Below are 15680 nucleotides of genomic sequence, written 5' to 3' on the forward strand. Positions count from 1 at the left end.
ACTCTGACTCTTGCAGAGGTACGAGGTCTGATTTCCCACTGCATCACTCCAGTGTTACACCAGTGTAACCCCACTGATTTTGGTGGTATTACCCCAGGGTGAAATTGGAGTTCTGCACCAGAGAATCTGACCTGTCATGTTTCTGGTCTAAAGTTCCTTAAGAAAGAGAAGAGTGTGGTATATTTAAAATTTAGTCAGTGCTAAAAATAAAATAAAAAAGTACAGAGTAAATCCTGCATATTTTACAACTCTTGATAATCCATCCAGAATATATAACTTTTTTGGCACAGATGTTAAGATTTATCGGAAGGTCACAAAGCAACCCTTCAGTTTTGTTTTACTTGGGACAGCCCCAATTTGTGTCTCTTTTGGCTTGCATTTTAAATATGGAATCAGCCTCATTCTACATGGTACATTTCAGCAAGTCCTCCATAACTTAACAGAGTTGGCGAGGAAGTATTAACGGGCTATTTCAGAGTAACAGGATGCAACTAGGAGCAGAAAAAATTAGGCTTAATGTCAGGACTGTGAATTGTCATCTTGTACATCATCAGTGATCTTCAGAGCTAAGAACATGAGCCTCTACGGCTTGGACTAAGAGACTTTGACTCCTAAATGAGCGCTCGTGCAGAGTTCGATGCACCAGACACAGAAAAAGAATGCATAAGCACATACTGAGCAGAGATTAACTTAGAGGGATTCTCAAACATTTACAGAGTGGACCATCCCTTGATGTAACCTCATGGACATTTCTCCTACCACAGGTGATCAAATAACACCCCTTGGGCAGCCACAATTGCTTACATGGTCAAGTCAGGTTAAAAATACATTAGATACTTTCCTAATTTCTCTTAATGTGAAGAGAGCCAACAACAGAGCAACAACTGCTCTCTACAGATAACCAGCAAATGCTCTGTGGACCAATGGAGGTCCAAGGACCTCTGTTTGGGAACCACTGTATCAGAGAGTTGAACATTCTCCAAGACTAGTAATGGAAGGCCCATTGCACGGCATGGGTAAAATAAGGATGTCAAAGTACCGGAAAATATCCCGCATAGAATAACCCAATGGTAGGCCTAAGGCAGGGGTGGGCAAACTTTTTGGCCCGAGGGCCACATTGGGGTGAGAAACTGTATGGAGGGCTGGGTAGGGAAGGATGTGCCTCCCCAAACAGCCTGGTTCCCGCCCCCTGTCTGCCCCCTCCCACTTCCCGCCCCCGACTGCCCCCCTCACAACCCCCGACGCATCCAACCGCCCCTGCTCCTTGTCCCCTGACCACCCCCTCCTGGTATCTCCCACCCCTAACCACCCTCCCAGGACCCCACCCCCTATCCAACCCCCCCGGTCCCTGTCTCCTGACTGCCCCGACCCCTATCCACACCCCGCCCCCCGACAGGCCCCCCCGGGACTCTCACGCCCTATCCAACCCGCCCCGTTCCCCGACCCCTGACCGCCCTAGAACCTCCACCCCATCCAACCACTTCCTGTCCCCTGACTGCCCCCCGGAACGCCTGCCCAGACTTTCACCGCCGTATGCATGCTGCCGCCACCCCATTACCATGCCGCTTAGAGCCATAACGGCAGCATAACTGCGGGAGAGGGGAGCCAGCAGGGGAGGAGTCGGGGGCTAGCCTCCCTGGCCGGGAGCTCAAGGCTCGGGCAGCATGGTCCTGCGGGCCGGATGTGGCCCGCAGGCCATAGTTTGCTCATCTCTGCCCTAAGGGATGAACCAAGTGATCTATTACATGGGCTCTCAACCTATACCCCTTTCAGAAGGCTGATTTGTCTTGCATACCCCCAAGTTTCACCTCACTTAAAAACTACTTGCTTACAAAAATCAGATAAAAACACAAAAATGTCCCATTTCAGGTATTCCTGAGAAGTAGCTGACTTTCATTTTGCCATCGAATTATAAAATAAATCAACTGAACTATAAATATTGTACTTCCATTTCAGTGTGTAGCCTATAGAGCAGTATAAACAAGTCATTGTTTGTGTGAAATTTTAGTTTGTACCGACTCCGCTACTGCTTTTTATGTAGCATGTTGTAAAACTAGGCAAACATCATTATGAGTTAAGTACTCCCTGGAAGACCTCTGTGTACCCCCAGGGGTATGTGTACCCCTGGTTGAGAATCACTGCTCTCATAACCAATTCTGATTTCCTGTTAAAAGGCCTCACATGTCAGTCAAGCCCTTGGTAGCCAAAATGTCAACATTTTGAAACAGAAAATCCTTGCAGCCTCAGGGGGGTATATGATGTTATGTTGCAAGAAATTTCCCAGATACCTCTATGAAATATGCTGGTTTGCTTGATGACAAGGATAGGAAGGATGGTCTTGTGGTTAAAAGCTCTGGGCTAGGACCTAGGAGATCTGTGTTCAGTTCCTGTCTCTGCCACAATCTTCCTTAGATAGCCACTTACTCTCTGGGTGCCTCAGTTCCTCATCTGTAAAATGGGGATACTAATCCTTCCTTTGTCTATTTAGACTGTAAGCTTTTTGGGGCATGTGTATGGATTGTGCCTACCACAATGGGGCTCCAATACTGATTGGCACTTCTTAGTGACAGACAGGCCCCCGGCTATGATGCTATTTTTAAAATAAGGAGATGTTTCAATATTGATAGCTAACTGAAATTTGTGCGTCAGAGTCTGCTGTCCCCTCCCCTCCCTCAATGGATGAATACAAACACAACTGACCCTGCACTAAGCAACACTAATGCCTACTCTGGTGTATTCATTATTACAGACATAGTACATCTTCAGTGGGTTTTTCCACAGGATGTTATCAAAAGTTTTCCCATCGGCTCAGCCGAATGTGCTAATTTGACAGTAACATGCGATTTCCTACAAAAGCCACTAGGAGTGCGCCTTCTAGCAGAGCACTGGAAAGACACCCAGTGCTGTGCTCTGAATTGGAGGAGGGAAGGTGTTTTATTATCTGGAAGGTATGTGCTCCGTGACTTGGCTGGGTGCGCTTCCTCAGAGCAAAGAACCCGAAAAGGCATTTGAAGATTAAACACTGTGTATAATTTCCAAAGACACTGTTAATGATTTGGCCCAGGAGCTCTGACAACTCCCTGGCACTCCTGCAATCCTGGACGGTGTGACAGTAATGCATGACTTCATTCCACGCATGCACTTTCCCCCTTACCAACAGCGACCATCTAAATACAGTTGTTCGCACAAGCCGAGTGCAGCGCCCCTCCCACGTCAGCCTCCAACACTCTACCAGATAGGAGGGTGGTGAAACACTGGAATGCGTTACCTAGGGAGGTGGTAGAATCTCCTTCCTTAGAAGTTTTTAAGGTCAGGCTTGACAAAGCCCTGGCTGGGATGATTTAATTGGGGATTGGTCCTGCTTTGAGCAGGGGGTTGGACAAGATGACCTCCTGAGGTCCTTTCCAACCCTGATATTCTATGATTCTATGATTCTACACGATACAAAGATCTGTACCTACATTTTGGGCTGCGTCGTCCCTGGCCTTTACACATGAGCAGAGTGGAAATGGGTGCAAAAAACCTTTCCCTCTCTCCCCTGCATCTTGTGTAAGGCCCAGTGAATACTCCATCCTCGCATCAACAGATTGCCCCTACAAGGCACAGAGCCGGCCCTGCTCATTGGGAAGAGAAGGATGCACCTTCCCAAAGGATAGTGCAGACAGCGCATTTCTCCCGCATGCTGGAGAATTTAGGAAGGTCCAAAGACACAACCCCTTCCCCAAGCTGTCCCACAGATAGTGCATGTCTACACACACCCCTCTTGTGGCCTTGTGCTCAAACACCTCAGCTAGCCTACTTGTACTGCATATCGTTTTAAAATATTTTCTCTGGTTGGGTTGGAGACAGCAACCACCCTCCCATTATTGTATATAATTAACATATTTAACATGCCCATTTCTAAGACACATTTGTAAATGCTGTTAAATCCTCTCTCTGTTTGAGAACAACTGCCACCAACAGATACAAATGGCTGGTCTGTTTTTCAGTGACACATCAAACAATGCTGGGTAGCTGTCACCCCTTCTCAGATTTGAAATGTCTGGGTGCATATTTAGGTAGCCTTCCATCAGTGCTGTGCCCTCTGGTCTAGTTAAAATCCACCAAAGTATCTTACAGAAATATTTTAAGCACATAGGCATCTTCTCTGGAGAGAGGCATTCTAAAAGCCATACTCTCTCCCTGACTGGGATCCTCTGTAGTTTTGAATCATCACTGACAAAAGATAAAGTCCCAAAGAGATGCCATTTTGCTTCGCCTCACTGGGAGCAGCTCAGGGCTGTTACACAAGACTGTATTTTCAGTTTCCTGCTCTCCCTGACATCTTTACTCCTTTTCTGTTCATGAATGATGCGCTCACTGGTAGCCCAGGCAGCTTTAACAATGCCGTCCTTATTTCCCACTCCCCAGCCCTGCAATACAAATGCCATAAACAATCGAACAGGACTGTTATGTGTTGGCTCGGTAGTGGTACAGCCCTTCAATTTAAGCTCTAGTGTTACCTAACAAGGAGAGAGTCACCTCTGCAAAAATTCATATAGATTCTAATCACTAGAAGAGCAAAGAAAATAAACTCATTGAAGGTATAAGTAGATCCAGCAGCTAATTAAGGAAATAAGTGATAACTTAATCAAGATCATTAGCGAAATCAGCATGTTGCTCCGATTACTTAAATGGTAATGTAACAAAAATACTCTTGCGTAACCAGAGCTTTGAAAGGCTCAGGGAGGCCTGCTCTGTCAATAGGCAGCGCAACACAGAAAGATTGCCATGTAACAGTACTTTCTTGTATTACACCAAAAACTGTGTCCCATCTGAGGCTGATTCAGGAAAATACTCAAATCCCCTGGTAATTTCCTGCAGACAGAACATTTAATCATCTCCAAGCCTCCACCACGAAAATCCAAAGTAAATGATTCACACTTTCAGAGGAATTTGCCTTAAGAACAAGTATAGTCTTCTGCTCCAGGATGGATCAACTATTTGTTAGTGCAAAAATATTTTATTTCCCTTTCTCTCAACAGAAATAAAGTCAAGTAAGCCTGGCCATAGCATTTCTCTTTTACTTTTTTTACGTCAGCCAACTGCTCCTACGATTGGGATTATGCGCAGGTCTGTGGGTGTAGGATGTGCACTGACTCTACAGATTCATAATATTGGATCATTTTTATTTTTTTTATCCCCACGAAGGGGCCGTTTGTAATATGATGAACAGAATTAGAAACTTATAAGGTTTTCACTGCTCCAGCTCACTTGACACCTTCACTTGTCCGGCACTATGTTCTCAAGTTTTTGCCACTGATTATTTTAAGAATTGTCCTAATCCACTCCCTCCCAAGTGGATATTTGCTCTGTCTGTATACACAGATCACTATGTCTGCCTCTCCAATTACTCCACCAGTTGTGCAGATAAACACATCTGCTTGAAGAAAGCAGGAATCCCAAAGCATACAAATGATTTAAACTGGCTAAACGAATGCAAATACTGGAGGAGGTTAAACATATCTATAGCAGCCAATAGCCAAAGTAACTTAATGCAGACCAGCATTCTGTAGACGGCGTACTAGTTTGTATTTGCGAGAAGTATCTTTTTTCCACTCAAAAGTGTCATTTATGACTAACCAATGAACATGTGAAATGTGACTTGCTAGTTGCTTATTTGCAAAAGTATTCAAAAGCCAGTAAGTTTCATTACTTAAAAAAATCTTTCTTTTACTTGAAAGAAAAAAAGTGCTTTACTTTGCATCAGAGAAAGTCTACATTCCCTTTAGAATTCATGCTAATATTTTTAATACAAAAAGTCAACATCCAAGAGTTAAAAACAACATTTTAGCCTGTATTAAACACAGCTGTCAAAAGGTTCAAGATTTGCATTTTGTCATTCCACACAAATCCCCACAGCAGCTGAGATGACATACGCTACATTCTGAAACTAAGAGCTAAAGATAAGCTCCAGATCCCACAGTGTTTTACATTTTAGACTCTTAACGCACTAAATAACTACCCGTGGTTTTGAAGTTGGTAAGAGAAGCTGTGCAAAGCCACGGTTCTGTCAATTTTACAACTTCCCTAGGTAACAAAACAAAACAAAACCCCACTTGAAGTACAGATATTATTAATATCCTATATTAGTTAAATCAAGTCTCTGAACTGTAATTTAGCAGCAGTAATTAAATGAGACCAAAACTCTCTCCAACATTTGAGCTAGTTAGCTCAGTTTTCCTGCCTAATTGCAAAAGCAACCCTGAGTTTACAGATGGATACAGAATATTACAACTGAAAACAACTTTCCAAGTGTAAATATTAGTCTCAGATTAAATGGCTTATGCTTTCCTATGTTACAAACTGAAGATGATTACTTACCCGACTAAGCAGGCATTTATTTCGTGTGCACAAAAACCACTGCGTCAGTGGGAAGGAGAAAGGAAAGGGAGAAAGATGGACAGGAAAAAAAAGAGACGTCTCTTCAATGTCTTCCTAATGAGAAAAGTGTGGTGGCTGAAGGAAAGAGCAAAATGCTTACTGAGGCCCTCTGGGGTACTCAGCGAGAGGTGGAGAAGCGTTCTTACACAGCCTGACTAAACCACTGCCGTGTGGAGTGGCTCTGCTCTTCGGAGCTGCAAGTCAGTCAGGCCCTTTGGGGAGTTAAAGCACTCAGGCTGTTTCCAGGGACGCCCACCGAAGTTTTAGCTTATTGGTGAAAATCAGGAGGCTCAACCCAACCCTGTCCCTCGAACCAAATTCCGATCTCAGGAGCCAGCATCCCTTACAGCTTTAACGAACAGAGCGCAGGAAAAGTCGCTTTGCCCCACAAAGCTCATGGCTGTACGCCAGTAGAAAAAAGGGTTATAAGCAGCACGTAGTTCTAAAAGTAATAACGAGTCTCACAGTTAACTCTCAGCCGTCAAAGACACCGGGCAAATAACCCGAATACTATTCACATTTGTTCTTTTCGATAGAACCTAGCTGTAAAAGAGGCTCAGTCCTTTTCACTGCATACAGATCGACATGCTTGATCACGGTAATAACTTTTGATACTTACACTAAACGAGGGGCTACTCATAAAATTATAAACTGCAGAGCTACAACGTGTGCCACTTCCTACAGGAGGCTCAGTGACCTAGAAACGTTCTGTTCATTCCCAAACAACAGGTCAGCATGGAAGAAGCTGCAGGCCTTTTATGCTCACGTGATAAATGTTGATCTTTTACAGTTGTGTAATCCTGGAGAGAGTCCGCTGACATATTGTACCTGCAGAATTTAGTCGAAAGGTGCATTCGGAATAAATCTGAAGTTATGTTGTAGTTATGGTGGTAGTTTTCAACCTGGGATCCGCGGACCCCTGGGGATCCACAGACTATGTTTCAGGGATCCGCAAATGTTGACTATGAAAATAAAAGTTTCAGATCCCAGAAATGGCATTCCATTTTTCTGATTAATCAGAAGTATGCGAATACCCCCACCTAACAGGTCAAAACCTGGAAGTGGTGTTATGACCATAGAAGCCCACAGTTTAGCGCCCTTTCTCATTAAATGCTGGGCAGAGCAAACGCAACATTTATAGTTGAATTCTGTTCAGTCAGTTTTCAGTTTTAGACTTCTATGGTTGGGGTCCGCGGACCACAGGTTGAATTTCCACACCTGCTTTCGACATTTTTTTAGGGATCCGCAAATGAAACAAGGTTGAAAACCATGGCCCTATAGTGTATACTCAAGAATATTGAATTGATGTAAGGACTGCAGAAACCAGCCTTAAAGTAGTTTTTTCCAGCTTGGCACAGGCATGTGGATAAAGCCAATGAAGACTACATGGGAGCAAAGGAGTGAGTCTAGAGAAATCATTTAGCTGTGGTATTCCCAGATTAACTTTAATGGACTGTTTTGCATTTCAAAAGTATTACCTTGCAGATGCAAAATACACATTCTAAATATAGAAAAGGAACTCCAAATAAAAGTTCCAGAATAACCAAAACACAGGCAAGAAAAAAGGTATGTCTTTAAAACTTCAGCAAGATCACAAGGAGCGAGAGTAGGAAAGCAAATTTCACTTCCATTAATTTTTGCGATGATGGAGAAAAATCAAGGAATGGAAGATCAGAAGAATGCTTGCAAGAATAACCATGACTATCTCAGCAAGCAGGCTTCCAGAAACTCACTCTTTTTGATTGTTAAAAGCACCCCATTTTCCTGCAGCCAGCTCTCGCCAAAATTAAATGTGTCGAAAAGAGTCTAGCAACTTCAGCCCCAGAAAAAACACATTTCACCAATGATCTTCCAGAGCATCAGAATTTGGGGCAGGCTATTATTACCATAGAAGGCTAATGGGTGTGCTTGGTACTTTATAATCAAATGTCCCTTTACCAAGGAGTTTACAACCTAGGTGTGATACATAAGATACTAGTCAAAGTACAAGAACACATTCAGACACCACCAGTGCATCACTATACATTGGAAACTTCACAGACTAAGTAGGTTCTAAGGAGGAGTTTGGAGGTTATCCTGCTCATTCAGGAGATTACTCAGAGCAACCAATAAGAGAGTCAACTTGTGTCTGATAAAATCCCCAAATCCGTTTTTACCCGGCCCTCAGTTATACCATACGACTGGGCTTTACTGAGGCTGTTGTTTTAATTATGTGAATTGTAGCGCTCATCATAACGTGACAGCAGTGGAAACTGATGTCTTCAGGGGTATCCACAGAATCAACAGAACTGCAAGGCAGCCCTCAACACATTGTTCTCCCTCCATCTAGAGAGAGCACAGCAGAGTGCAAAAGGAGGGAGTTTGGTCTCCTTGCATGTTCAGTCCTGGGTTTCTTTGTTGAGGCTCCCAACAAGAAAGGCACTATTTACAAGAGGCATGTCCGCCATCCGAAAGTGGAAACCTGTCTGCCCACCAACAGAAGCAGCTGCCCCTCCACTGGATGGAAAGGTCTTTCAAACACTATCGACCTGAGCTGCAACCAAATGGAAGAGAACTGTTTTATATCCATTTACCAAGCCCCAGAACAAAAGTCTACCACCTGAAGCCGAGAGGAGAATCTGCCAGCTTCTGATTCTGTTTCGACTTGTTTTGTAAGCTGCTTTTTGGTTGTACTCCTCCTCCGCTTGAAGAACCTATTCAGCTTGTCCCCCATAACATTTCGTCTGGCCCATCGCAGGATGCTAAGGTCCAAGAGGATCTGCTTCAGGTCCAGGTATTTGGCTCAGTTTGCTTACACGGCAGGATCTCCTTCAGAGATTGGGTAGCACAGTCCTTCCTCTTCAGCCTCTCTGTTACCCAGATACACTCCATGTGCCAGCAACATCACCTGAGCCAGCAACCACAGTCTAGGCTCAGCAGGGATAAAAAAAAACCCTCCACACTGCAATACAGCAACTTAAAACTCCAGCCTGGCAACTTCTTCTTTCACTAAACCCACATTAGGAACGTCCACAGGAGCTGATTTCACTAGAAGATGTCACGAATATTTATGCATGATTTTTGTTTAGCGGTGTGTATTGTAGAGCTGGGCTGCCCCACCCTCCCCAAGCCACAGTGTTACTACAGCCTAGACGTGCGTTTGTTTGCGCGTCTCCTAAGGTACGCCAGAGCAAAGGTGGGGCCCTGCAGTGTGATTTTCAGTTCTCCCATGCATTTACTGAGGGGGATAGCATTGCTGCACTGAAAATGCCAGATGCTTTTCTGCAGCCCAGCCCCTTTGCAGCACTGGTAGAAGTAGGAAAGCCACCGTATCTTCCCACCTTAGGATTCCGCTGGAAACAGCCAGCTCTTAAACCCCCCCCCCCCCCCCGCCCGCCCCCAGAAGGCATGGAGGGGGGAGGGGGCATGGCCAGGGCCCTCTTGCTGTCTGGCTCCTTTTGGCTGGTGTTATAACCTGTTGGGGCACAGCTAGCTGGGAAAGTTTGGAGCCACACCAACGCTCCTCGACCCTGTAGAGCCAGCCACAGAATCGGAGCCACAACTAATTCCACCACTGCATCCAGCACATACAGGGCCCAGCTACAAATATGTGTTTCCAAGCATGTTGGTGCGGCTGAATCTCACGAACGTAGCCGTGCTCTCTTGGAGCTTGGTATTGGGTTGGGTGGGAAAGTTGCCTTACTGGAGGGTTTTCTTCCTCTTTAATGTTTGAGTTGCTGTGAGGAAATAGGTTAGAGCAACTTTAGCTCAAAATTAACAAAGTTATTTTTTGTCCAGAGATGTTCAAACACATCAACCATATCAATTTGTTATCCTGAAGACTGTGGGATGCGATTTCTCTCCAGGAGGCAGCAGGACTCCAAAGCTAGAATTTATCAGATTATGAATACTTTCCTATCCAACCTCTTTTACTGCTCTATAAATCATCTTCTCATTGTCTATACAGTTCCCCCCCCCCAATATTGGATTAGCCTGAAAACCAATAAACATACTTTTAAAAAGATCCTCAGCTACACATGTGGAATGGATTAAATGATATTCTATTTTCCATTTGCTAGTGCTAAAGAAAATCTGTTCCTTGAACCATTTTTATTTTGCACATATAAGCAATTTATTCCTATTTTATAAAACTATTTCTCTTCTAGCCAGTACTCCAAACATCCATCTATAAATTCATTTTGAATGTGCCCAAGACAGAACTATTTAAGTGCAATTTACCAAACTATGATTCAAAAACATCATGTTCAAAAATCTCTCTCTCTTTGAGATGGGTGTACAGGCAAGCCAAGTTTTTGGTATTTCAGACAAGCTAATCAGTCCTTTCTTTTAGCCTCACCAACATAAAAGCATGTTTACGGACTCTGTGGGTCCTCTGCACTGATAAGATATTTTATCTCTACAGTCAAAATGGATCCATGGCATTTTAAAGAAAACCTCTGAAAAGATGAATGAGAACTGCTTTGTGAAAAGAAAAGGAGGACTTGTGGCACCTTAGAGACGAACCAATTTATTTGAGCATACGATGAAGTGAGCTGTAGTTCACGAAAGCTTATGCTCAGATAAATTGGTTCATCTCTAAGGTGCCACAAGTACTCCTTTTCTTTTTGCGAATACAGACTAACACGGCTGTTACTCTGAAACCTGCTTTGTGAAGTATCTACACAAACTCACAGTGCTATTTGGCAATTACCTGCCAGATCCGCAGGTGGCGTAACTCTGAATGGATGCTTTGATGTCACTTCACTTCAACTGTGATGTTCCAATTCACACCACGTGAGGATCTGGCCGCTAAAGTCTATGGGGACGGTAACAATGGAATTGATTTGGCCTGTCTTGCTGAAGCACTTCTCTTTCTAGAACCACCATACTCTTGCAAAGTATGCATTTTCTTCTTTTTTTTAAACCCAGGAGTCTGGTTTCTGCATGTTGCTGACCTGTTTTCAATGGGGGCTTGAGAGGGCCCAGCACCTCCCAAGATCTGGCTCTTAACCTCTTTCTTACACTCCTCCAGTTTTATTTCTTGCCTCCCGCCCCAAGTACCTCAGTAACTGACATTGGGCCACTTTATCTACAGCCGTAAGGGCAACACATGCTGCTTCACTTTTCGATTCCCCTTTGAAGCTGCTCTCTGAGCACTTCAGAGACCACTGTCTCGACGACTGAAAATTTCCATTAATTTTTGGTTATGATTAGCAGGTCAGTCCTCGCAACTCCAATAACAGCAGGGTTGATAAGTGCAACTATATTAAAATTATCTATGCATAAGGGAGAATAATTAGGGGAGCAAATTCTTGCCAACACTTATCAGCTGTATGCTGGCTGCTTGCTTTTGTACTAGTAAAGGCTTCAGACAGCCAGGAAGGCTGCACTGTGCCCTAAACTTCATTGCTCCTCAACACAGTGTCTCCAGGAAGACAAATCTCTCCTCTGTTGTGGGCGAAATGTTGATTGCAAAACCGTGGAGGCAATCCCTCTGGGAGGCCGGAGCACAGAGAAATTAGAGGAACATTTTCCTCTCGGTGCATCTGCGCCACTTCCATTTACACAGATGGAAATTATGCACGCAGATCAAGTAGGTGACTAGGTTTAGAAAATTCTGCTCTGGCCTCAGGAGCACGAGGCGTGGGGGGAGGGATAGCGAGGAAAGAAACACGTCTGCTGAAATCATGAAAAGCCATAGCTGCTTGTAACCACAGGAACTCCTGCAAATGTTCCATTCTGTACCTGCCAGCAGGCGTCATTAGTCACTATGGCAAAACTGATCAAGATAAAAGGTGGTTGAGACAGTCATAAAAGACTTGTAAAAATGTTTAAGATCTCAGCTCCTTTGAAGCCATCTAGAGCTCTGCTAAATTGCTTCTTTTATTTGTTTTCTGGTAGGGGTTAGCTTAGTTTTCAAACTAACAATATTTATTTGAATACACCACATATCTTGGTCTGTAGGTCAAAGCCACGACAGACATGCACAATTATTTAGTGTAATTCCCAAGCTATGAAATTAAGCCCAGCACTGGGGAATGCCAACTTCTACTCTCTGAAATTAGAGTGGGGTTGTAGGAGCTAGGGCATGGTCTACGTTGCAATCACATGGTTTTGCCATTGACTTTATGGGAGCAGATACATTCCATGTATCTGGAAGAGTCTGTTCTGTTTGCAAATGTTCTGAAGAGCTCCAACAAAGTTCTGAACTGTGAAAAATGGATAACACTGATGAACATCACAGGCTAGATTAGGGTGACCAGACAGCAGGTGTGAAAAATCGGGATGGGGTGGGCGGGGGGGTAATAGGAGCCTATATAAGAAAAAGACCCAAAAATCAGGACTGTCCCAATAAAATCGGGACATCTGCTCACCTTAGGCCAGATCCTCAGCTGGTGTGAACTGTAGAAGTCAACAGCGCGAGGCAATTTACACCTGCTGACGATCTAACCTATTGTTTTTAAAACTCCCTTTCTCAGAGTGCTTTTTATTCTTTTCATTCTGTCACAGTTGTTTCATTATTTGCATTGGAATAACAGAAGAAACATGCCTTGACATGATCTCTCCATTTCTTAAAATAGGCAACTGTAGTGGAAGGTTGGAATAATGACCAGAGGTACAGTTCAGAGCTTCATTGCTAGAACTGTTCAGCTTTACAGTCCTGACCCCCAAACTACTGACTAGGTGGCACTATAAGAAGTAGCCATAAGACCTATGAACGTAGCTTGTTGTTCAACTAGTTAAATCGCTCAAGGGATCGGTCTGTGGATGTTTCTGAAAATGCCCTCTCAGGGAATGGAATGGCTATTGCAGTGAGGAACTGTTCAGCTGTTTCCAGCATGAGTGTGTTGTGTGCAACATATTCTGAGGGGGCTTTCAAATACCATAAATTAATTTGGGCAGTGGGGCCTGTCTCTTTCCCTTTAGCGCAGGCGTGCTAGAACGGTTCCACTTTGCAACGCAGTCCAGGCCACCCGCCCTGTATGCATCCGATGAAGTGAGCTGTAGCTCACGAAAGCTCATGCTCAAATAAATTGGTTAGTCTGTAAGATGCCACAAGTACTCCTTTTCTTTTTGCAAAGACAGACTAACACGGCTGTTACTCTGAAACCTGTTTATTTTGTATTTCCAGAGTAGCTCACAAGGCATCACTCCCGGGCACGTGTTAACATACAGAAGAACGTACAACAGTACAAATACACAGAAGTGCAAATTAGACACCTAAAACGCTTCCAAACAGAACTAGAAATTTACATTTTTAATGTGTCAAATCATGAAAAATAAGAGCCTTCACTTCCTTGTGTTGAGGACACCTTACTTCTCTCTCCCTCTGCCATTTCTTTGGCTGCACTGGACCCTACAATGACGGGGATTGTTTCTTGAATTAGGGAAATGAAATCTAATTGGGCTCCATTGGTAGCAGTTACGGGAATTCTTTTCCTGAGCATTCTAATTCTGACTTAACTGTCATCATGTCCCATTACATTAAAACACGCCCATGACAGAAAGACTACAGGGCCAACTTTTACAAAGCAAGCCATTTTATTTTATTTTTTTTAACCACCATGCTTGAGGACCAGATTTTCACACACAAACTCTGTACAAGCAATTACTGCAGCTGCCCATGCAAATGGCCGGTTGGGTATTCTGCATGTGCACTCCCTACAGTTTGCTGATGCTTATATCATCATAGCAGCATGCGTGAGTTATTCACACGTGTTTCTATACACTCCACTCCAAATGTCGTCATCATCATGGTATGAGGAATCACAACTCTTTTCAAACAGGAGGCATTTTATTAAATAAAGCAGCTACCCCTACCAAAACAAGCTAACAGGCTTCCAAAGAGCTTGAGTTCCCATTTTGTCTCTCTTGTTCACCAGGGAGCTCATCCTCTCTGGAATTCTATACAGCACACAGAGACACCTAGTGGCTGGATGATAGTCTGTATACAAAAATATCAATATTGATACTGTAGGACCCTTTATTTCATTCTCCTTTGTTACACCAAACTATGTAAATGCTGTATCCCTTTATAAAATACTGTTGAGGATTGTAAGTTCTTTTCCCTGAAGAAGACCCGAACCACTCCCTGTTTCAATGTTAGTGCCACTCAGCTTTGGTGTTTAGGTTCCTCTCTCCTGGTGCTCGCAAAGACTCTACCCACCCCTTATCAGGGTGCACAGTCGGGGAGGAGGAGAACACAAGCAGCCTGCCTTCCATAACCGTGGCCTGGACCAGGGCCAGGCACAGTCCTAGTCATTGTGCTGATGGATTGGTCTGTCCTTCCATCCCTATTTGCTGGGCATGCTCAGTGCCCAAAAAGAGGCTTGGGAGGGCTAGGGCGCCCCTCCCCACTTATACGCTAGAGGGTGAAGCTGGCTGGCCACCTGTGGGGTTGTGGGGGGGAGAGTAGTGAGCTGCACTCTGAAGGGGAGCAGCAGCATAGGCGCTGACTCTGTGGGTGCTCTGGGGCTGGAGGCATTTTTCCATGGGGACAAATTAGCGGGTACTCTGCACCCACTGGCAACCAAGCTCCCCTCACCCCCCGCCCCACCTCAACTCCTCCCCATACACCCTTCCGCCATTCCACGCCATGGGCAACAATATCAAGGACATCAGATCCGCACCATCAATGAATACATTTCACTCGTGCAGGATTTTTAGAAAACTAAAAGGGAAACAAAAATTTGCCGGTGTAGATTAATCTCATGAACGATGCCCACAACAGCTTTTTTTCTGGATTTGATTAGAGAATGTAACATACCAAAAACATTTTTCCCCTTTACGATAAAGTCTGTATTCTAAAATTAAACCCAGCAGGGTAAGCAAGATCCTGTATAGATTTCAAAAGATACTGCACTCTTTCTGACTTTCTGCCTGCACTGTAGACACACATTGCGAAAATGCTTGAGTACCTCTGGCACCAAACATAAACACTACGAGAGCTAAAATCATGTACTGTTTTTATCTTGATAGTCTACACCACAGAGCACAGCTGCGGTTCGCCATTTCAGGATAAACCACTCTCGGCTTTAGATCATTTTTAGTGTGTAACTGTGGATGCGAAAGCAAGATGGTATCAAAAAGTGACAAAAAGAGAGGGAGAGGGAACAACCAAAGAAATGTGGGAATTAAATGACAGACTTTTTTAAAACACATTTCTTAGACATCAGAGTTAGCGTTTCCCTTAAAGACAACTGAACCCTTTCGTGAGTATATAATAAACCCTAAAGAAATTCTGGATCTTTTGTAAATAGCAGGCTCCTATATGTATT

The 15680-nt window shown here is 44.0% G+C and overlaps 1 protein-coding gene across 4 annotated transcripts in view; it reads right to left on the reverse strand.

Annotated features, from left to right (window-relative positions):
• PRICKLE2 (prickle planar cell polarity protein 2) overlaps positions 1–15680 on the reverse strand; it is a 195414-nt gene that overhangs the window by 102504 nt on the left and 77230 nt on the right. Inside the window, exon 1 of one of the 4 annotated variants that reach the window (XM_073350996.1) lies at positions 6364–6578. The exons of the other annotated variants lie outside the window; for them this stretch is intronic. The gene's annotated coding sequence lies outside the window, so the exon portion shown is untranslated. Of the gene's footprint in view, positions 1–6363; positions 6579–15680 lie in introns of those variants that run through there. 4 annotated transcript variants of the gene reach the window in all.

This window comes from Lepidochelys kempii, chromosome 7, assembly GCF_965140265.1.
Source record: "Lepidochelys kempii isolate rLepKem1 chromosome 7, rLepKem1.hap2, whole genome shotgun sequence".
Lineage (NCBI taxonomy): Eukaryota > Metazoa > Chordata > Testudines > Cheloniidae > Lepidochelys > Lepidochelys kempii.